This window comes from Frankliniella occidentalis, unplaced genomic scaffold (genome assembly GCF_000697945.3).
Source record: "Frankliniella occidentalis isolate FOCC.00 unplaced genomic scaffold, Focc_3.1 Scaffold4, whole genome shotgun sequence".
Lineage (NCBI taxonomy): Eukaryota > Metazoa > Arthropoda > Insecta > Thysanoptera > Thripidae > Frankliniella > Frankliniella occidentalis.
The window spans coordinates 2,741,456-2,742,596 of NW_026267134.1; the positions used below are offsets into that span (position 1 = coordinate 2,741,456).

At 52.1% G+C, this 1,141-nt stretch overlaps 1 protein-coding gene across 1 annotated transcript in view; it reads left to right on the forward strand.

The window, feature by feature from the left end:
• The window catches only part of LOC113202160 (xanthine dehydrogenase), a gene marked incomplete at its 5' end in the record, with an annotated part of 26,213 nt that extends 25,778 nt beyond the window's left edge, over nucleotides 1-435 (forward strand). The window contains 1 exon segment of the mRNA XM_052267411.1: nucleotides 6-435.
• Nucleotides 436-1,141: the final 706 nt, after the last annotated feature.

The window sequence follows — 1,141 nt, forward strand, 5'->3', positions numbered from 1 at the left end:
AATTATAAATCCATGAAATGTATCTAGTATCTAAGAAACATGTAAGAATGTGCTACCCGCTGATTACTCTTAGCCATTCCTCACATTTTGAAGAGATGAATTGTACATATTATTATAGTAACTGATGATGGAAAAACCATTTGTAATAGACTGTCAATTTCTTACCTGTTTTAGGGTTACCTGAAAAAGTGGGCAGGACAGTATGCGCCCTGTGCACTGGTTCCAATCCTTACTTGAGCCTGCCCAAGTATACCTTATTTGTGATATAACTCTGTATTGCCATCTCACTTAGCTTGTAAGTTACTTTACAGCACTAGGGAAGTCAACAAAACTTTTATCTGCGTGTAAAAAAATATCTCCTGCCATATTTGATTGTGCCATTATTCTTGTCTATAAAAAGTAACGCAAAAGAAAATTGAATATTATTGAACCACAGTCCGCCAACTTCACTAAACACCACTCAAGTTCCGACACACCATGCCTGCAGGGTGGGGGCTGAGGGTGGCACTAAACATGGGCCGGAAAGACCCTAGCCAGAAACGAAAGTCGAAGCTCGACGTCGACGTTGCTCGGAAAACGCACTTTTGTCACTCAAATCGAGATATCGCGGTCGATTTGACCACGGATCCACGTCGAAGAAATTTAGGTGTGCGGACGCGGACCGTACTCTGGACGGGCGCTGCGCGGCGCCCTCGCGGCCCTCCTGACCATGACTGCCGCCGTCGTCCTCGGCTCGGCATCCCTCCTTGCTGCACGATTCGCAATGACGCATCGGGGACCGCATCCCTCCCCGCGCCCGACTCGACTCACGTGTCCCCTGTCCCACCCCGCTCGCGTGTGTACACCGACTCTTCTACTTCGACTTCACTTTCCCTCTGCGCCTTAATCTCCCCTCTCTCCCCCTTCTCCTCTTCCGATATTTGCCGATGGTGGGTGCCGCTCGCGGGTCGTACGATGTCGGATCAACGAACGAGTGGCCGCGCTGCACCGCCAGCACGCGGCTCGTGGTGATAGTGACATGCGGCGGTCCAAAGTCCGCAGCATCCCATATGTCACAGGACCACGTGCGGGGAGGGCGGACTCCGGACCGCGTCAGGTGATGAAGGGGGTTCGATGGGGCCCGCCCCGCCCCTTGCCCCCG